Source organism: Magallana gigas, chromosome 4 (genome assembly GCF_963853765.1).
Source record: "Magallana gigas chromosome 4, xbMagGiga1.1, whole genome shotgun sequence".
In the NCBI taxonomy this organism is placed as follows: Eukaryota; Metazoa; Mollusca; class Bivalvia; order Ostreida; family Ostreidae; genus Magallana; species Magallana gigas.
In genome coordinates this window covers 11,321,747-11,345,186 of record NC_088856.1, presented here as the reverse complement: position 1 = coordinate 11,345,186, position 23,440 = coordinate 11,321,747, and the positions used below count along the sequence as shown (strand labels likewise).

The following is a 23,440-nucleotide window of genomic DNA, read 5'->3' as shown; positions in this document are numbered from 1 at the left end:
GAAATGCAACAGATTCATATACACCAAACGTTTACAGGTTGTTGCTTTGTTGGCCGTTTAATTATTAGAATATATTAGAAAACCATAAGTTAATGATGAAGATCCTCAAATAAACTGTAGGTTCATGTTTCATACAAATGCGAAACAGCCTCAGAAACCATTCATGTAAGACTTAATTATTATGTCTCTATTCTTAATGGACGTTTTTAAAACCACTGAATGAATGGAATGGCACTGAACCCGTATATCTCGACTATCTCAATCACCCATTTATACCTACTTGATAAAATATCAAAGGAACAAAAGTATAAGACACACATTTGTAGTCTATGCAAGAGTGACCATATAAATTAGGAATTTCCAAATGCAATGATCATCATTTTATTAAACTTTCCAAATTTAATCGTCATGAGAATAGAAATGCATAATAATTATTAAAACATCGACCGACGCCGGAAGACTGCATCGTCGATCCATTTGAATGTATTTAGTACACTTTTTGAAAGACAGGACCAAACAGTGCAATCACCCAGGTTATTACAAATTTCCCCGCGTGTTCGTCTTTCTCGAAACCACAAATGAAACTAACTACAGATATCACTAACAAATAAAAAAAATAATAAAAGAAGTAAAAAAAAAACTAAAAACCTCTAATAAAGCTTAATGACGTAATTCAAAATTAGTAAATTACCTATATAACCGCTAGATAACTGAATATGATGTTCGATATTTCTCCTCAATTTTGTAGCCTAATCGATGAAACATAACAAATTGTACACCGTTCAATATATCGATAATTTCATAAGCTTTCAAGGACTAATAGCGTATTCACAACATTTATATTATAAATAATGATTCATTTTATGAACAAAAAACTAATTACCACATTTCAACCCCTTCAGTTTTAAATTTTCCAAATCATCGCAGTCGAAAAAATGGACTCAGTCCCCACACATGTTGAATGTATTTTTATTCATTTTTTCTGCAAACACAAGATATGATATTGCATGCTAATAGTTTTGAATGTTTTGAAGTAAGAATATATTACATGTACTTATTATAACAATAAGAATTAATGGCGATTTTCATTGAACGTTCCAACTTTGTAGAGGTCATACACATTTATAAGCGTGATATATCCTGGGAATACATAAGCCAATTAAATAGAACCATTTTAATTAACAAGATCTTGGACTTACAGTAGGACGTATCTATCTAATTCTTGTGTCAAAACAAGTTAGAAATGACGCTGATTCAAAAGCCAGACAAATCATGTTGATTTCAGAAAGCCATATGGCTGAGTGGCTAACAATGAAATTGTCATGTTGTAAATTTTGATTTTATCGGGTGGCAGTAAATACAAAATTTACAACATGACTGTCATGTTGTAAATTTTGTATTGACTGCCACCCGGTAAATTCAAAATTTACAACATGACAAAATAGACAGACCTACGTCACATTGCTGTTTGACACAGCTACCCAAAGTTCAAGTTCTTAAAATGGTTCTATGTTCGATATAAAGAGCCAACAATATTTTTAACTTTGGGAAAATTATTTGACAAATTGCATCAAATTCTCTCCCACGTTTCTCGTGTTTAGGAATAGATGAAACATTGCATTTTACATAATATAATGTCATGCCTTTTTGGAAATTTGGGCATAAAGATATAAATGTGAAGAGTATTTCTTTTTCTCAATCAATCCAGAATTGATCAAACTTGTCATTTATCTTTTTCTTAACAACTTTATCTTTAAAAAAATCTTGTTTTAAAAAGATATCAAAAGTAAATCGTGATCAGCTAAAGAAATTGTCATTCTTCAGAGGTGAACATATTATGGATGAACGGAAGAGTCACTCCTTGTCGGTCTATTTACTTGACAACTAGCAACCGTCCTCATGCAATTCGTTGATTTTCAATATTAAATCATCTCTATATTTACCACGTTAGATCTGTATTCGCCATAATCTATGTTTGTTGAGTCATGTTTAGATACGGTACCATGGCAAAATCAAATCATCTTATTCATTTGGAATTTTGGAAAACCCAAACAAAGTGTATATAAATGGTGAATATAGAGCAAGCAGTTCTACAGATATCGTCACAGCCATTCCAAGCCTAAAGTCTTCGAGAATATTGTGTTAGCAATGGAAGGAGGATTCCTGGTTAATGATAATGGCAAGCCAAAGGTAAATGAGAAAACCTTTCATTTCAATGTTTCGAGGAAAATGAAGGATGATATGGACGATGCGTTTATACGGTTGCTAGGAAAAGACGATTCTTTCGAATTTACATTTGGTACAAAGCAGGGAACCATAGTCGACGGAGTGAAAAAGAACTCTCGTCCAGGATACAACAGCGATCTTTGCCTAAGGATAGACATTCAAGACACTTTTACCGAAACTGTCGCAGGAAAAAAGATGGAAATCGCTAACATCCAAATTCAACTGAACCAGAAAATTCGACCATCAACCATAGCTCAGGTACACTTCCAGTGTGGAGTAAAGATTCCAGGAGATGTTATCAAGCGTGCGTTTGAGAAAAGTTGGACCGAGAAGAAGATCATATACGTGTACAAAAATGTGAAGAAGTAACCAGCACTGTGGCGATGAAGATTACAGTAGTAGTCGATCCGAGCTACGTGATATTGCCCCTCTCTGAACATTAATTTTATATTTACTCTTGATATATTAAGGAGGCCGACTTTAGTTTGCATTGCGCATGTTTTTGCACATTCTAATATAATACAGTTGTTTTATACTTCTTATGATTTTTTGTCGATATCATTTATAAAACTGAACACAATAAACAAAATACAGAATTTTTTTTTTAGATTTTTAAAGGAAATTTTTATTTTTAACACGATTTTCACGTTGTGCGGTAGGGGAGCATTGCCATTGCGCTTTTATGACGTTATGATAAAATGAAGCTTTGTAGGAGTACGTTATAAGAAATAACATAAAAGAAAAAGTAAAAATTGTACGCTGTTGAAATTTTATATACAGAATAATGCTATCCTCGAAGATATTTTCCTCATTTTTGGAATGAATCCATTATACCAATCATCATTCGTGATGATCCAAATATATAGCAAAATTTGATGCATTTTAATATTTTGAGATGGCCCCCACTAAAAATCAGACGGTAGAATTTTGTGTTTTTTACATATAAGGTAGGAAATGATATTACTTATCATATATAATAATTTGAGAAAAAAAGCTATTGTAGTATTTTTTAAAACTGCTTTGATGTGCGGAAAATGACAGTTTCCTATATATTCCTATAGTAAATGTACCTCTATTTTGAGATGGTCCCTAAAAAAACCAGACGGTCGATTTTCATGATCCTTCGCATATAAACTAGAGTTGGTTTAAATTACACATGGTTAAAAAATAAAGAGTTATGCTATTGTAGTTTTTCCGCAAAAAAACCCAAATCGGCCTCCTTAAATCCATTTTCTGCATAGATCCCGAATTGTATTCTTTAAATCAATAAAACACTAGTTTTATGAATCGATATTATTTTGTTGTTATTTTTTTTTACTGACAAAATAAATCAAATATAGTTGGTAGTTATGAACGATTCTTAATTCCTAGTACATGATGAATGATGGATGATACAAAAAAAAAATGAATTTATGAAGAGGACCTCGTTTGTAATTAATTGAAATTGGATGGTTCAGGATTCTGTTTCGGTTATTTATCTATATTAATCATTATATTATTATACATGTCAGTATACATTTATTTATATACAAAAACAAAAGTTTCCATAAAGAATGCACTGGGCATTCGGCAAACATCTTATTCATTTGAAATTTCGGAAATACATGCATTTCATTGTCATAATTTTATGACATGAAAGTGTTTTAATTTTTTAAACCAATAAATTGCTTTCTTTGGTGCTTCGTGTGTAATTTGCAATCCAACATTTTTTTTTAAATATAACTGCTTGTTTTGATCGATAAAGAAATGAATTTGAATTCAATACCAACAGTGTAAAGAATAGACTGGTGAACGTTGTAAGAGTTATTTCATATTAACTACTTGATTAAAATTGGTATTAATTGAATAATGCATTTAAAAGCAGTTTAATGCGTATATTCTCACACCGATGTCATGACTTTTATTATACAACAATATCTTGATTAAGTGAATAAGTGTTTATGGTAAAATAGCACAAAAGGTTTATATAAGTGCAATCGAACCTGGAAATAACAAAAGTTTTACTGTCAAAATTGTGCAACACATCAATTCTTCATAACCAGGCTTCTTCTGAATTAAGTCATGACGAAGGCTATTTTTTGCATATTTCTGAAACATAAAAAGACACAAGCAAAATCATAGTATTTGAAACAAATATTAGCTGAAAATGGTAAATATTCAAAATTTGAGGTAGGGAAAGGGGGCGATTTCTGATACAGCGGAAAAAAAGATTCCGAAGTAGATGAGTATGCGCATGCGTATAAAGGTTTCGATAAACAAAGGTTACAAAAGGTTTGAAGGGAAACAACTTTTTTGGATTTTAATCATAAAAAAAATCTAAGTCTTCTACATAACGTTGTTTATCTTGTAGGGATAAACTTTATTATCTAACTGTTATATATAGTGTTCCCCTGTACAAATTTAATATCTACAGTAGAACGCGTTTAGTACGAACATATATAAAGCTTGACTATTAATACGGATTTAATAAATTCATTTTGAGTTCCGTCGAGGTGAAAAATAGCAAAATTTACATTTTTTACGACGAAAGGTTTTTAAAACTAAAGTTTAAAAAAAATCAGCATCACCAAATGAAACAATTCTTTGAAATGATTTATTTTCGCATCAATTAATAAATTCACCATTAGATTATTTACGTTTTCCAAAAACAGTTTTTTATTTTAAGACCAAATAAGCACAAATTGTAGTCGAATGGAAGAAAACATGTATATAGCAAATTTCTAGGATTAGTTCAATGAATTCATCTTACGAGTGTAACTAATCACGAATATACGAAGTAATTTTCGCGATGATCTAATTTTAGATTTTTTGGCGATGTCTTTCAAATCACACAATATTGAAAACGCAGTATTTTCATTCTGTATGATTTTCTAAACGTAACTTTAAAAATTGCAAAAAATGACTGACACAAATTAAAAATACTACAGATTTAATTTCCTATTTTCGCAATTTTGTGACACGCGATGAAAACCGGATATGGTGTAAATGAAAAATGACAATAACAAACTGTCTTCCATCTAAAGAATCCATAAAACGAAATACAAATTCAAAGCAGAGCAACAAGGACCTCTTAAAAGATAGATGTAGGATCAGGTGCCCAGGAGGAGTGAGCATTCTCTGCTGACCGGTCACACCGCCTTGTGCTCTTTGTCGTAATCTGGAAAAAACCGGAAAGGCCGTAGACAATTAGGTGATTAATTATGGTCTAACAATTAGTAGGAAAACGTCAGTCAGCATGCGACCCAGTGGAAGATTGTTTTTGCTGACAAGGTCGTTGTATTGACCACGAAAAGATGACATCAAACAAGACTGTTGATAGTCCTGTTTTATCAACTTGTTTTCAGTAGCTTGCCTCGCCTTAGAAACTGTACATGCGAAGAGCATGCCCTTGTGTATCGAATTAACTGAGAGACAAAAACACCATATGCAGGTGATAAAGGTACCGGGTATACTGCTACAAAAGTAAGGAAAGTTGACTTAATTTAGAAAAATTGAAGTCATCGCGTTTATCACAAAGTTTTGTTGTTAGGTTACCATCAATGTCCATTTCCAGTAAAAGCAGATAACGCAGACTCTGTGGTATCTTTTATAGTAAATGTTTAATGTTAGATAAAAAGAAACCCTCTTTAACATTCAACGCTTTGTTTTGTCTTATTCATCAGTTAAAAGTTTAAATTCGTTTTAAATAGTTTAAATTCACTAGATGTTGTCTTACTTCCTTTTTATTTGGATTGGAGCAAGTGTGATGCGAATGGGTACTGTGGCCAGCAAACCTTTCCTCGAGTACATATTGATTTAATAAATACAATATATATTAGATATTGACATATGAGTGAAACAAATTTGAAAAAAATAATAGAAGGAAACGTTTAAACTAAATACAATTAATCTAAAACAATACAATATAGGATTGACATTGGCTAAATCACGCATGCTAATCAAGCATGCACATGAATGACCACGATTATACATGTATAGAAAATAAATAAAAGAGATCGATATCTGGTTGTGCAATAGATACACACATTTTAACCATCCATGTTAACCTTAGTAAGTGAAAAAGATGTAGATTTAGAACTCAAAAGAAGTACCGGCAGAAAGTTAAAGTTTAATTTGTTCTTACTTTAAATGTGATTTTGAGAGTACAGAGTCTATAGTAGCTCAAGTTTTGTAGCAAAGGTACATGTACATACCAACTGTCCGGGCATTTGGAAAAAAAAATGGCGAGATTTTATAATCCGCGAAGGGTGCTCCTCGCGATTTTACGCGGATATTAATTCCTCGCATTTAATTAGAAATCTACAGTATTTGATTCTACTTGCGGGGTAACAATTTAAGAACAGTTTTTTTTATACGCTTGCCTAATTTTTTTTTGTATTATAGTTACACGTTCTTAGAGATAAATTTCTTATCAGTGTTCTACATATTGCAAAAACTGCTTTAATTCTTATCTGGTATGAAGATGTTATTTGTTTTCGATAATAAAATTGTTAAGATGTACATAAGGACACACTTTATTGATTTCTATAATCTGACAGTGCTTAACATTTATTAACAATACTTTAAAGACGTAAAGAGCATATACGATAAATTGTTCTGTTTCCAAGTCTTTACAGAGGACTTCGAGATAATATATCTTATAACTGATCCGACCGTCGGTATACTTTTTCAGATTTCAAGAAAACACTCCGGTAAACGGTGTAGAAAAAAGTCCCGTTGGTAGAATCTATCATAATCTTTAAAAAGATGTCTGCCGTAACGGTTAGTTGTCTTGTTGTCATTCTAACTCTACATTTGACTTTTGTCCACGGACTTCTCTTGGATAACATAAACAATCAACAGAAAACAACTCCAACCAGCTCTGCGCATCAAGATACATTGGTTTTCCTTATGCAAGAAGTGATGCAAATCAAAAATATTCTACAACAAAAAACGAGAGAGATTGACAATCTGCGATCGGCCGTCTTCAACGAATCGTCGTCGATGTTTCTAAATTTGACGAAGGAGATACAAGCATTGAAGAACGGAAGTAACAACTCGAATGATATCTTGAAGCTGAGTAATGAAATTGCAGTGTTGAAGTTTACTGTTGAAAATGAACTAGCTAACCATCTTCAAACCTTGAGCGGTACTAACATGACAGATATGTTTGCTAAACTTACTAATCTTGAAAATGCCTTTCGCCAATTTACACTTGTCTTAAACCAAAAAGTGTCTATATCGGATTTCACACAAGCATTGACACAAAAAGTGTCTACATCGGAATTGGTCGCTGTAGAGCAACGTTTAACAACTTTGTCAACGCAAAAGGTGTCTACATCCGACTTAACACAAGCCTTGGCACATAAAGTATCTACATCCGACTTAGCACAAGCATTGACACAAAAAGTGTCTACATCTGAATTTGCCGCTGTAGAACAACGTTTAACAACTTTGTCAACCAAACTAGAGGCACAACTCAAGAACATCACGGAAGGTGTCAATGCTTTGCAACAAGGAAATATTATCCCAGGTAAACATTGATTTGTAAACTTGAATACTACTACGTGCCGAGACTGATTTTACGACAGGCAAAGAAATATAATTTAAACTTTCAACATATTAACTATACTCTGTCCCGAGTTTTTGCTTCCACCACTTTTTACTTGATATTTCAATAATAGTATATAACTTTGTGCTCAAACTACGTTCATCCACTAATATAAAAAATGTCCAGATTATCTGTTTTGAAACGCCCCCTCTACCGCTTCAGGTTTCAATACACATCCCAAAATTGAAAGTCTACGGAGATTTTGCATTGCAACAGCCATTAATAAGCCCGGATGATAACGTTAAAAAATTGCGCGATGTATTCCGAGTGTATTCCGAATGGAGAAAAGATGTAAACATTCCCCATTATAAATCTCAGTAAGGAATCTGTTTTTGTTCCTGTTAATTTTTCTGAGTGGAAAGGGATAATTGTTCAATGAAGATATCTTGGATATATTCCCTTTTAACGATTTCAACTGTATTTCTTTCACAGGTATGTGTAATTTTATTAAAAATCATCAAAAAGCGATGGAAGCAATAACTTGGGACAGAGTATAAATGGATTTTAAGATATACATGTACATCACATTTGCAAACTAAGTATCTTCGCTAGCCAAGGTGTACTTCCTATCCGCTTTTCATAAATTTGTGGAAAACGAAGTGGAATAAAAAACCTTGGCTAGCGAAGTTGTAAACAGCGGGACGTTAAAAAAATCAGACCGCAAACACTGTTGTTGTACGAGATTTCATCTTTCAATAAATAATGATTCAGTGGTTAATTAAACGAAAAAAAACCATTTTAGTTTATTTCAACAGTATGTGTAAAAAAAAATCTCATTGCACTACTGTATCAAGCACGAACACTTGTCTCAAATGCTTTGATATGTAGTTTTACATGTAACCATGCCCCTCGTCGCTTTCATGGTTGCACTGTCTTGGAAAGAAGCACAACACAACAAAATCTCTGCCTTTTAAAAATTTAAAAAGCTTAAAAGACGGGATAAAAATAGTTGAATTATATATCTTTATTTCTTTTGTCAGCATGCTTTATTTAAGGTACATTGTATGTCTAACGCTTTACCTTACTTAATTAGATGTCAATTTTTAGCTTTGGTGCGAGATAAAAAGCCTACAGATTGCGAAGACTTTGTTTACCAATGGTTTGCTGATGAGAAAAAAAACCCAGAGACATAAATAACATGTTATCTATGTATCTGAAAAAAACATGAAATTTTTACAAATCAACTACGACACAAAATCAAATCGTATCCATATCTATTTAAAGTTATATTTATTACGATGATTTAATTAAAAGGTAGAATCAGATTGGTGAACGGGTCCACACCCTGGATGGGAAGAGTAGAGGTCTCCTATCAAGGAACATGGGCGACGGTATCGAGCAGCATGCACACTCATTGGCACACTTTTGACGATAAGACAGCGAAAGTTGTGTGTCGAATGTTAGGCTATCCGACGTATGTATTTTATAAAAAATATTTATACCTATTTGTTTTATTTATGAATTTCGATTTTACAGGGTTTTTAAGCGTTTAGCATAGCATGTAACCATCTATTAAGCAACACGATGCCTCGTCATTTGAAGCGCTACCTATGCTCTGTCCTAAGATATTTTTGCCGCATGTTTCCTTGAATTATGCGATATTTATAAATACCTCTTGGTTCAGACGATGTTCATTCAATAGTATGAAAAAATCCCAAGATTTTCCATTTGAAACGCCCTCTCTAGCTTGTCGGGTATCAATATACGGCTAAAAATAAAAAGTCTACGGGGTTCTTCCATTGCCAAGGAGATGAAGACGCCCGGATGATAACGTTGAAAAATGTGAGGTGTCCCGAGTACTAGATGTCAACATTCCCCATTATAAATGTCCGAATTTCTGTTTTCGTTGCTGTGAATTTTTACGAGGGAAAAATGATAATGCGTGAATGAAGATATCTTGGGGAATTTTCCTTCATCGATTTTAATTGCACTTCTGTCACAGGTATTTTGTATTTTTATTTAAAATCGTTCAAATATGCAGCATAAATATCTTGGGACAGACTATTTTATAGTATAATAAATCAATTAAGGTATTGAAACTACTGAAAGCCGAACTATTTGGATGTGTGTACTTATTTTTTGGAAATGAAAATGACAACCGAGTAAATTCTACTAGTATTCACATTTTAAATAGCTATTACAGTTAGTGTTCTAATGAATAAACCAAACATTCACTGGGTTCACGCAGAATTGGTCAGTGACACGACATATAAAATGACAACAATTTACTCGATCAGTAGTTCGAAAGAAAAATCATTTCGAAAAAACAATTCTGTATTGCATTGCATCATACAAGGATATCGTCCTCTGGTATGTACATGTATGCATCAAAGTTATAAGTTCGCAATAAAAATTTCGGCGATTGATTTTGTGATGGATATATATGCATACCCAATGATACATGAATATATCACATTTCCCCATATTACATGGTAGGAGTCCTACTTGCAATTTTTGAATTAAAAAAATTGTGTGATCGCAAATTGCAATTTTAACGAACGACCCCTCTTTGATTTCCCATGACTGGTGTATAGGTTATTTTTTTCCTGATGAAGGGAGGAGGCTGATAGAATATGCCTGCTGCCTAATCACGTTCAATATATATTGAATAGAATATTGTTAATTAGATTTTAAAAAAAATGTTACACATGCATGACTTATTAACTGTATTTTATTTATCGCCAGTTTATCATTCTATTGGCTTTTATTAATTTTCATTCTAAAGTTGAAAATGATTACATGACTAATTTGTCATGTCATGAGTAACAACACACAGGTATTTCAGGAAAGGGAAGATATTGGCTAGTCACACGGTAAAATGTTGATTTTGTCTGGTATTGTACATGCGCACTGAAGTTCTCTAATATGCAATCTTCATGCATCTTTGGTAATCGTTTTCCAGTACTTTAAGTACTTTTAACTCTATAAGCCTTAAATCAAACAGAGAAAACGTCAATAATTAAACTCCCTCATGGTAACTACAGTTCTGCTCTTATGCTGAGATAGCTGATTTTCATGTATATATCAGTAAATGGCGTAGGACTTTAAAAAAAGATTGTCAAACTAATACCATTTTATCATATTCCAACTAAAACTTCTGCTAAGTACATCATTTATAAAACTTATAAAATACGCATCGCAGTCTCGAACTGTGGAAGGAATAATAAATTATTTTGATATTTTCTCATTAGACAAAAATAACCTTGTTTTCAGAAAAAACGCAGCGGCTATATACGAGAATTCTCCTCTGTATTTTGGGAAAGGTACAGGGTATATCGACACAAGTCTTTTATATGGTTTACGTTGCAACGGGGATGAAAATTCACTTTATGATTGTCCTCATTATCCGGAAGAGGCAGATCCATATCATACCCACCGATATGACGTGGGAGTCGCATGCAGTAAGTCGTCAGAGAGAGACACAGACAGACAGAGGCTGAATTAATCAATATTACAAAATAGTTAGGGTAATTTTTGAAATCGTCCTATTCCAGTCTCAGGGGCTATGCCTCCTAGATCGGTTTATGAGAAAACCTCTTAAAAATGTATACTCTAAATATTACATATTAAGATACGTTTAGTTATAATAATATATACTAAGAACTTTAGATAACGAAGGGAATCAAACAGGCATGTTCTGAATGATGATGATGTTTATTGATGTTGCTCCATTAAAATGAAGACACATTTATCATAATCCAAAACCTTTTCAGTGGACATACGTTTGGTTGGTGGATCATCGCTGATGAATGGAAGAGTCGAAGTAAACTTTGGAGAAGGCTGGGGGACTGTGTGTGACGATGATTGGGATAACAACGATGCTCGGGTAGCGTGCAGAATGCTGGGATATCATGGGTAGCAATTCAAGGCGTTTTTAGAACTCAAAATTTGTTTTTAGACTTTATGTTGAGAAATGCATTTTTGACAAAGATTTTGTTTTATTCCTCTTAACAGTAAGACAGATCATGTAATACCCAGTGGATGCAAATGTACAAATTTAATGAATATATAAAGTTGACATCGTATATTTAATGTCAATGTTGAGTATGTTGTTGAAATACATTAATCAGCAATAATTCAAATTGATAAAATCTATGAATACATGTTTATTGATTTAACATATGATTTCTGGTCGTATACTTACTATTGTGAATTTGTCATAAGAACGGCAACATTAAAACAAATATATATTACAGGTCTGCGCAGAGACTTCAGGGTTCATCCACGACTGGAGGACATGGGTTTATTTTGTTAGACGGCCTACAATGCTCAGGAAATGAAACGTCATTGGCAAAGTGTCCGAGAAGTGTCGAAATTGGTTGGCATGGATGTAGACATTTCGAGGACGCGCGTGCGGTTTGCCAGAATTAATTCTAAATTTTCGAATTACCTATTGCAGAGTGAGAATGCACATAATGTAACATATGTGATATTAATATATGGATGGTTAAAAAGCCTTCACATACTAAAACCATAGAAGAGTCTCGTTTTCAAGTTCCAATAATCAGAGAAGCTGTTAATTGCCTGTAGATGCAAAGTAATAAAGATTTTTTACATAGAAAATTTTACATTTGTTTTATTGATTTCATGTCAAATTATATCAAATGCATTTTATAAATAGTAACAAGGTTTGTGCATGTTATAATTTTAATTCCATTAAGATGGAAGATCATGGGCATATTGTTTTTGTCCTGTCTGGCCATCTGTCAATCTATTACAATTCACTAAATTTAACCTTTATTATAACGTTTGAAGGGGAAAATCGAAATTTTCGTTTTTGTAAAGCCATATATATATATATATATAATATATATATATATATATATATATATATATATATATATATATATATATATATATATATAGTTAAATCCAAAAAATATCGCAGTGTCCGGTTTTATATATAGAAAATTTGAAAAACGAAAGACAACACAGAGTAAAACGTTAGCGCTTTCATTCAATCTTCAGATGTTTTTAAAATCTTAAAAATCTTGATTTTAAAAACGTCTGAAGATTGAATGAAAGCGCTAACGTTTTACTCTGTGTTGTCTTTCGTTTTTCAAATTTTATATATATATATATATATATATATATATATATATATATATATATATATATATATATATATATATATATATATATATATATATATATAGTATATATATATATATATATATATATATATAAACACACACACACACACACACACACACACACACACACACACACTAAATATTTTTACAAAAGTAACATTCGCCAATATTTTTTGGTAAATGGGGTTTAACGTTATTGGAACAAATCAATAGTCTTTATTTGGCGGCCACTTTGAATATTCTGTAAAATTATTACTAACGTCAAAGTACATGTACTTTGGATAGCAAGAGAAATTCAGAGCTAAATCCACCTGTGTTTATCATATATGAAAAAAAAAGTTTTAATTTAAGTCATATCACTAATACTAGTATCTTAATTGCTATGCAGTTGTTATGGTCATTGTTGAAATATGGAATATTTTAGCGCTCCTGAACTTGGCGGTTACAACGTCAAACATTGCACAGTTGACTTTTCTAGTGGTAGCAGACTCGTGCTAAATTGTTAAAACAAGGCTCCACACGATGTGTTAAAAGTTCAACATAGAAGTACAGTGTATATAATAAAAATGTTTAAGTATCTCTCAATAACTACAATGCTACAATGGGTGGGATTATTTTGCAAGCATCCTCTGATAGTGTAAATTCTAAATTGTTAAAGGCACAGGCATACTTGACATTTTTTTTAGTGTATCACATAATTAATAAGTAAGATCTGATTTAATTTATTTGCTTCATTACTTTATTTAAAGATAGGACTTTCACAAAAATTCCGTTGTCGTAGTCCATCGCATATATACGAAAGACGAATAGGGCCACTTAAAAAAATATTTTTATCTCGTAATTACGAGAAAAGATCTCGTTATTACGAGTTAATTATCTCGTAATTACGAGAAAAGATCTCGTTATAACGAGTTAATTATCTCGTAATTACGAGAAAATATCTCGTTATAACGAGTTAATTATCTCGTTATTACGAGAAAAGATCTCGTAATTACGAGAAAAGATTTCGTTTTTACTAGAAAAGATCTCGTTATTACGAGAAAAGATCTCGTTATTACAAGATAATTTTCTCGTAATTACGAGAAAAGATCTCGTTATTACGAGTTAATTATCTCGTTATTACGAGAAAACATCTATTTAAAATGGCACGAATCATTATTCTATTCTTTTTATGTAAAGTGTATGAACTACTGCAATGTCTATTGATATACACATACTTAGCATAATCATCGTTTAAAAGCGTACGCATAATTTGATCGGACCAAGCAGTTTTAAAGTAATTTCAGAAGAAGTAGCAAAGCAGATTGATTAGTAAATTCATTGAACTATTTATCAATAATTAAGAAGGATACGTGTAATTTGTTTTCAGACTCCAATATGTTATTATACAAAATCAATTATTTTCAATATACATGTAGGTTGTGTATGAACATATAAAAAACAAATTCGGTAAATCCTGTATATTCATATCCATGACTGAAACTATATAGTCACTAAAGATATCTGTAACTAATAGAATTGTGTTTTTACGACTATAGGACTACCTGGTGTTTACTTCGGAGTGGGATTATAATATATATATAAGATGAATAGTAAAATTACATGAAGTTCTTTCCTTTTATTCAGATAGGATAAAATGTCAAATCCAATCATTTTGATCTGTAGAAATTAATGAATAATGATCGTTGTTATTTTTAAATATTAATCAAAATTGAATCAATGTTTCTGGAATGAAAAAGATAGACTGAAAGGGCGATCCAGTCGAATTCTTTTCAGAAACGCACTATTTTATATAGATCTTTTTAAAGTAATAACGATATCTTTCCTCGTAATAACGAGAAAATTAACTCGTAATAACGAGATCTTTTCTCGTAATTACGAGAAAATTATCTCGTAATAACGAGATCTTTTCTCGTAATAACGAGATAATTAACTCATAATAACGAGATCTTTTCTCGTAATAACGAGATAATTAACACATAATAACGAGATCTTTTCTCGTAATAACGAGATAATTAACACATAATAACGAGATCTTTTTCTCGTAATTACGAGATAAAAATATTTTTTTATGTGGCCCTATTCGTCTTTCGTACATATATAACACAGATACGAGAAATTAAAAAAAATGTGTTTTATGTTTTACGTGCCGTAAGAAAATACAAAAGATTGGAATAACCCCGTCTTAAATGGGTCACGTTCATTCATTCATTCATACTTTATTTCCCTCATATGAGGATTATTTCAGAACATACAATTATACGTACATGCAACAAAAATCATTATAAGACAAAGCATAAGTATTTACATATATACAAATAATAATAAGGGGGGGGGGGGGGAGGTCCTACACGGGGGACGGGGCACACACGTACATAGGTTATGCTGCTAACATTCGGTTAGGTTGAGATTTGAGGGTCTGATTATAGCGTGCAACAGTGTCTCGGATGTAACGGAAATTAAGTATACGAACTGCACGTAGATCTTTTTCTGACAACCATGTGAAGTATTTCCCACCTAGAAGAAAGAAGAATATATCATCCTCAGTCATGGCACACAGGTCCGCGGAGAGGTGAATATCAAAAGAGTTGGTGATCTGATCCCACCAGTATGTACGTAAGTCATTAGTAGAGGGACAGGAACAAGCGATATGTTGAAAAACGTCTACAAACATGGTGTTGCATAGTAGGCAGATAAAGGGAGTCTGTTCCGGAGGGCAAGCTATAAGCTTGCAGATAAATTTACAAAGAGAGATTTCGTATGAGTTGGACGGAATAGACCAGATGAAACTTGGGTTTTGGTTTTGGATAATGGATTTGAAACGGTAAAAATCATTGTCATTTATCATTCTAATGTTACGGTTTGTTTGGTGTAGCTTAGATACAGCAGATCTCACTATCTTTTTCCAAGTCTGTTTAGGTGGAAATGAGCAATCAAGGAGCCACGTTTGTAGGTATTCAGTGAGGCTGTAAGTGGACAAAATATTGATGACATCCGGAATAAACCCTCGCTGTTTATTGGAAATGTTCTCCAGGAATGAAAATAGGCGTGTTGAAAATATCTTCTTTGAAAGAGACTGGTGATCCATGAGACAGAGTCGGCCCAGAAATAAGAGTTTGCGGATATCTATTTCCGATTTGATAGGTAGAACGTTGAAAACACTTTCACAGATATCGGATCTTGTTTTGGTCGGAAGATTTTGTGCATTTTTGCAAACAAAATGTTGAAAAACATTTAGGCGTTGAAGATCGTTGGTAGATATATTGCTCCATAATTCACAACCGTAGAGGACTGTGGGAAGAACGATCGTCTTATAGAGGTGTGACAAAGTAAGCGGGTTAAGATAGTTGGAGCCTATATCGTTGAGAGCAAAATATGATTTTTGTCCTTTTCTACAAGCTGTTATAATCCTATCTGAGAGTGTAAGTTTGTTGTTGATAATAATGCCTAGGTGATTATAGTTGTCAGCGCATGGAATTATTGTATCACCAAGTTTCCATATATAATCAAAATCTAGTTTGGAGCCTTTGGAGCGGACTTGTAAAATGCACGATTTTTGAGCATTGAAGGAAAAACGCCACTTCCTGGAATATTCGGAAGAGACATCAAGCATGCGCTGTAACGCCGTAGGTGTTATTGCAATACACGCGATATCATCAGCAAGCGATGGACAGTTGCTGGTTATACTAAAAATACCAGTATTTGTACAGGATTTTTCAAGGTTAACAACAAGTTCGTTAATATACACAAGATATAAATAGGTTGACAGAACTCCACCTTGTCGTACACCTTGTGACACGGGAAACCAGTCTGATTGGGTTTGATTGACAACAATTGCACTGGTTGTGTTTGTATGACAATCAGTTTGACAGATTTCGCAATGAAAGTAAAAAAGAGACAGACTGACAAGGATAGGAAGACGTAGAAATTAAGATGGAATAAGATAATGCCGAGTTGAATTTAAGTTTCCATCATGAAGTTGTATAATAGTGGTTTTGTTACAAACAGGTTCGTGCTTCGTGTGTTCTATGTCTTTACCCTATAACTTATAGCCACAAGTGGATTTTCGTAAAGAGAATTTTTTAAAGAAGAAATAAAACACTTCCGATACATGCGTATCTCGCGGGAAGGGGGTGTATTTACCCGGGCCCGTTTACTGTGTCAATGGCGCTAAAATCGTGTTTCGTCTTTATTACACATAATGAACAATTTCATATCGGTCTACATGTACATGAATCAGAATCGGATTAATAATGCTTCGAGTATGATTTGATACAAAAATTATCTAATTTAAGGAGTCCGATTTAATGATTTTTTTTTTGGCGGATAAACTACAATAGCAAAACTCTGTATTTTTTAACCATATTCCATTTAAACCAACTCTAGTTTTTTTGCGAAGTTTCAAAAAAAATCGACCATCTGGGTTTGTTTTTTTTCATCTCAAAATAGAGGTACATTTCAATAGGAATGTATAGGAATTAATTGCCCGAAACTGTCATTTTCCGCATTTCGAAGCAGATTAAAAAATGCTACAACAGCTTTTTTCTCAATTTATTATATATGATTAGTAATTATATCATGTCCTACCTTTTATGTAAATAAATAAAAAATACCTAATTCTACCGTCTGGATTTTAGTGGGGGGGGGGGGGGGGGTCTCAAAATATTAAAATGCACAAAATTTTCAATATGTTTAGGGCATTACGAGTGAAGATTGGTATAGTGGATTCATTCAAAAAATAAAAAAAAATGTTCTCGAGGACAGCATGCATCTGCGTATAAAATTTCAACGGCGTACAATTTTTACTTTTTCCTTTATGTTATTTCTTATAACGTCTTCCTACAAAGTTTCATTCACTGGGTTTCACTTAGAATTGGTCAGAGACACGACATTGAACGACAACAATTTTCTCGATCAGAAGTTCGTCTATCATAAAGTTGGACATGTTTATAAAAAGAATTGATTTATAATTGTTTAAACAAATAGGTACTGTCTACTTTTTTTCTAAGAATTACAATATGATTATGTAAAATCACTTGAGGTACAACAAAATAAATAGACGTTAAAATAACATGCCAATGTATGTTTGTTCGAAGGATTTAGGATTTCGAGAAATATGAGATAATGTGCGGGAAAAAAATCGATCACATTTTTATTCCAAAGGCATTGATAGGCACGTAGTCCCAGATTTCAACCCTCATTTGTTGCAATTTTTAGATTATTTTTTTTATAGCAAATACATGTATATTCAAACTGTAAAAAATGTGTAAATTTAGGTTTATCATAATACCCCTAAAATTCCCTGTGTTTCACAAGTGAACAATATCTTGAAATTCCAGTCAGATCCGTCACTTTACCAGCCATTTATAAAATATATCCATGCATCGTAATCAATTAAATAATACACAAGTTAAAATGTGGTTTCGATTGGATTTATAAAATTTTAGATATGCATTTCTCTATATGAATCTAACCTTCTCAATGCAACTGTTAACAGCCAGGTGACAGGGAAGGCCCATGAGCCTCTTGTTTTAAAATGAAACTTATGCTATCTAATGCTAACATGTGTGAAATGATTGAAAAGGTGTGTTAACTCTTAATTCAACAGAAATTTATAAAGATGTAGAATAAATTCTGTCTTTTGTTCAGATACCATTTATTATATATATTAAATACGATACTTTTAGCATTTTTTTTCCTCGGAAAGACGATTTTTAGGCGGAAGCGCCTATTGCAATTGCTTTCATGACCTTCTACGTCAAAGGTCAAATTCCTGCCCTTTTTCATGGTAGCTCTATCTGATGTTATTTAAACTAAGGGCATACAACTCTTTACCCCCCCCCCCCCCACCCACTGTTCGACCCCCGTTTAAACATCGTTTTTGATAATAGAACTTTGGTATATGTCTCAAAATTTTTACTTCATCGTTTTTAATTATCTATTGAAAATGCCTTTAGCAAAGATAGCAAGTGGTAGATCTATGAGTTTACGTTTTTTATAGTACAGGAACGAACGATAACTCTTGCGATGGTATGCGACATAAACAAAGGATAAGCACGGTGTCTGATGCCTGTAGATGAAATTGCGAGGGAAAAAATAGTTCAATTTGAAATTGCGTGTTTATGAGTACAAAAGGAAAAATTGATAGGGAAACAGGTATTGAACGCTTTTTTAAAACAACGGTGTGTATAAATTTATTTCAAAAAGATTATTAGAATGATACCATGCATATAAATTATTTGTAAACATACCAACGTTTCGCGTAGTAATATCAGACAATAATGCATATGCAGTGTAAAAATTTTGTCAACAAACCCACGTTGAGAACAACTGGTGACTGTTCATCTTCGACATAGTAAGGTAAGTTAAGTAACTAATGTGTTATTTCTCATTGTATAAACGTTTGCCTCATCATTTTAGATTTTCGTTTTACAATAATGGTGATAACGTTTTCTTGATCGAGGAGCTGGTACTTTCTTAATTCGAAATTCCTCTGACTTTAATCCCCGCTTGTATATTGTGACGTGCGGAGGAAACATGTCACAGTGTAAAAGCGGGGGTTAGAATCAGAGAAATCTCTGATAAGTACATAAATTTTATGAAAGAATTTATATTGTTTGTGTTAGGCATTCATAGATAATTCTAAAATGTCGGTCTATAATTATGAATACTGTACAAGGCGAGGCCTATATGATTTCTTTAAAGACAATGGAATCGCATATAACGGAAGATAAAGATTCCTTTTTATAAGTTCATATAGTGATTTTATAATACGTTACGAACTGCACTGTATGATACAGGGTTCATTCATTTTTTGCGTATAAAAAATTACAATATTCAGCTTGGTTTTAAATGACTCATGGATAATGCAAATGGATTTTCTCTAAAATATCTCAAATACAGCTTTTAAGTATTATACAAGATGCAATTAATTGGTTGATATCATAAATATTCCAGATAGGCTATTACAAAGACATTTAATTCATAATTGAACATTTAAAAAGAATTAACATGATTTATCCATTACCTACTGTATTTCCTTGTATCTCAGAATTACGTCATCATTACTCTATAATGAAAGTGACTAAGATTTCCTATGGAAATTTCTCTAAGTCATAATTTATATGATAATTTTGATGACTGTATCCTTTTTTACAATTTTAAAATTTTCAATTCATGAGAACTTTGACTATATACCGGTAATATCTTTGATCTACCATGTTCATGATTAATTGCAATTCCAAAAAGACTCAATTATATACATGTACAATGATTATAGGTAATAACCTAACATATATATCTATTTGTTCTATATGTATATGTTCTTTCAGATGAATGTCAAGAAACTGATTAACATTAACTGACAAGAGGAAACAATGAGAGCCCAACATCATTCTTCATTTCTGGTGAAGGGGAGAGTTGCTAAATTTGGGCGCACAGCAAAATTCAAGCAAAACAAAGAAAAAGACGGATGCTGTAAATGCGGTGTTGGCTTCCCAGTTCAGCACTTTTAAAGAGGGACAAACATTGCACATTTGCAACTTCTAAATGGAAGCAGGGCATCTTAAATATGCTGGAATCCTCATCTTAATGGCCTTAATACCATTTTCAAGGTTAGTAAATACAACTAAATTTAATTACAATATTCCCCGTGGTTTTCTTGTTTAAGTATGAACTAATTATACCCATGCTCGGAAGGAGAGGGTATATTGTTTTACCCTTGTGTGTCTGTTTGTCTATAACACAAATTTTGTCAAAGATATCTCAGCAACAATCGCAGATGCTTGAAATTTTAACTCAGTCTTTGTTAAGATATGCCATACGGTAGGATTCATTTTTCAAAATATTTGATGTCCCCTTCCCTTACATGTAATGTTAACTATGCTTTTTTCAAGTTTTTTGTATACACATCAGAGCAGGGGTATCACTAGTGAGCATTGACTCACAAATATATCTTGTTGTCATATCTTTAATAATATAGTGCATATTCTTGTTCTAAATGCAATTATAAACTGAGGAATTTAGGAGAAAAAAAAATTAAACTTTCATTTACAGTTCAATCACTATATTTTCCATTACTTGTATGTAATATACCAAAATAACCTTACAAATATTGATAATTCATATTGTGTGATCTTCTTATATATCTCATCCTTTATTAGCAAGACTGGAGGTCAAGTATATTGTATTGAAATATTGCTTGATAACATATCCATTATTCATTTTCTTCAACACATTTTAGAATATCCTGCTGAAAAGACAGCTGTCATTGGTATAATGGATGCAAGACAACACTAATGAATTGAAATTGTTGATACCACAAATGGCACTCTCTAGGATTACACGCTTTCCAAAAACACGATTATGGCATACAGCTATAAACAGATTCTTTGGAAGTCTATGTTCTATAATGGGGGAATTTCTCTTGAAGATTCCATTAGTATTAAAATAAAAACTTAAAAGTTAAAAGTTCAAATGTCTTCAGTACTAGAGACCTGTGATTTGACAGTACAACATCGAGCAATTGTAAAGGACACATAATTTGTACACTATTGAATATCAATCTATAGTAATCCATAAGATACTTGGCTTTTACATTGTACATGTATTGTAATTCTCAACATTTGCATATATGTTTGATCTTTGTTAAATATATGTATGGTGTACAGTACAGCAAGTAAATACATTCTTTCTAAGTTTTAAACATTTGTCAACAAAATGTATGAACTGCAATCTGAGGATCATTTAGAGGTCTGCAATTCTCCACATATAAAATGACTTTGAAATCATCCTGTTACTGTTAAACTTGAAAATATATTAAGAAAACTTCAAAATGTCTTTATTGATTACCTTTTTTTACTCCACATTGTCCATATATTTTGTGTATTATTCTATAAAGCTGATTTCTCAAAGGCTATTGCTTCTCAGGTGAGCAAAGTGACACACAGAAAGTTCAGTTTACTAAATTCTAATGCTATAATATTCTTTCATCATTTTGATGTCAAAATGACTATTTTTAATAAATTGGCATAATAAATGAAAATGTTTCCCTGTAATTTCAGCTTGCATATAAATATCAATTGTTATACGAATGTACTTCACAAAATAGATGTTTTGATGTTTAAATTGCTTTTCTCATCTAATCTTTATTTAAGGCATGATCCCGACTAATCAGGTGCAGTAACTGAGTATTTCATCATTTACTACATGTATATACCTTAATTAACACATTAGAATAGTGTTTCCTGTTATCAAACCAATTCTTAAAAATATAATAGTTATAACACTATTACATTGACAACTTGCAATCATGCTTCCGCCTATCAATACTTTCAGTACTTTGATTGGGAGTTGATTTTAAATCAACTCTCCTATGCAGTCACGCGGACAAACCGAAAGTGAAACAATGTTTGGACCTCAGCACAAATCATTGCTCCTGACAAGACTTAGTTCTTGAAAATAATTGATAAATTCGATGTAATGTATGCTAAAGCATTGTTTTTCAAGGAAACTTATTTACAAATACCTTAAAAATAGTCAGATGTTGAATGGGACGAACAATTTAAATATTTTTTGTAGTCGTATGTATTCCTACGTCAGAGTTCAATATAGTCTCGTTCAACTCGACGCTCGGCTGTCTCCGTAAACCCTTGTCGGAGATTTACGGTGTCAGCCGAGCGTTTGCAATTGGTTGAACGAGACTAGAGTTCAATATTGCTTGGATCCATACAATTTTCGAGAAATATTTCTACCACTGATACATAGTTTGATTGAATTAATTTTATCTTTAAATATTATTTAACATGATTCATATGGAGGTTTCTCGACATTCTAGTCGAAAAAGTTCAAAAATTCATATTATAAAAATATGCGTAATTCAAATTAGAAACTACGTATACATGTACTTGTCATGCAAAATAACATAACATCGATTTTAAAATAAATAAACATCGACAAAATCAACTCCCGCCAGTTCTTCAGTACTTTGATTAAATACACACAAAACTTGGTTGCATTCTTTTGTGTACCTTTGACAGTGGTGTTATATTTTACACCATATAAAAAGGTTTATTCGAAATATAGGCTCGGTAGACAAATATACGATTACATTTAGTTCTGGAAATCCCCGTGTCATAACAGAAATTACATAAACTGTATAGAAATGAATTTTGAAATTCTTTATTTTAAAAAATATTTCTCTGTATCACAAGCTAGAAATCAGGTGTGTTTTCTTAGAAAGGATGTGTTGACATTTGAAATATTATGTAATGATTTTTTTCTAATTCTAAAATCGATAGAAGTATACATATGTACTTTATATATTTTTTTCTTCAAATACAGATATTAGAATAATTAGATTGAAAAGTTAATGTATACTTGTGTTCAAAAAGTCAAGAAATTCATCAAACGTGCAATATGCAAACGAAACTTTATGATCAATGAGGTATTTTACAAGTAGATGCACATATCTTCGTTGGGCTAAACTTTCGTTGTTTTCAAAAATTCAATTTCGTTGGCATTTAATTTCGTC

At 32.2% G+C, this 23,440-nt stretch overlaps 2 long non-coding RNA genes across 2 annotated transcripts; both read left to right on the top strand.

Annotated features, from left to right (window-relative positions):
* Positions 1 to 9,174: 9,174 nt before the first annotated feature.
* Positions 9,175 to 11,681, top strand: LOC105321771 (uncharacterized). The gene is made up of 3 exons (XR_010713615.1): positions 9,175 to 9,230; positions 11,030 to 11,217; positions 11,530 to 11,681. It is a non-coding gene; the product is annotated as an uncharacterized lncRNA (long non-coding RNA).
* Positions 11,682 to 19,085: 7,404 nt separating this feature from the next.
* On the top strand, positions 19,086 to 22,156 carry LOC117682759 (uncharacterized). Its single transcript, XR_010712795.1, has 3 exons — positions 19,086 to 19,269; positions 20,241 to 20,522; positions 21,152 to 22,156. It is a non-coding gene; the product is annotated as an uncharacterized lncRNA (long non-coding RNA).
* Positions 22,157 to 23,440: the final 1,284 nt, after the last annotated feature.